This window comes from Numida meleagris, chromosome Z, assembly GCF_002078875.1.
Source record: "Numida meleagris isolate 19003 breed g44 Domestic line chromosome Z, NumMel1.0, whole genome shotgun sequence".
NCBI classification, from domain to species: domain Eukaryota; kingdom Metazoa; phylum Chordata; class Aves; order Galliformes; family Numididae; genus Numida; species Numida meleagris.
Window position 1 is genome coordinate 9,380,595 of NC_034438.1, and position 210 is coordinate 9,380,804.

Here is a 210-nt window from a genome sequence, read left to right on the forward strand (position 1 = left end):
TTGGTATACGGGCACTTCAGGGAAGCAGCAGGTGCAGTTACCCCTAGAGGGACGCAAGAAGATCCTGTATCTACCATTTACAGGAGGTCTTAGCTCTGTTAGCTGTTCTTCCTTTGCAGTTCATGGTGAAACTGACTGTAGATAACAGGCACAAAGAAAACACGGAACTTTTTGTAAGAATATAAAAGAGATTTTTTTTAAAGGTAGAAA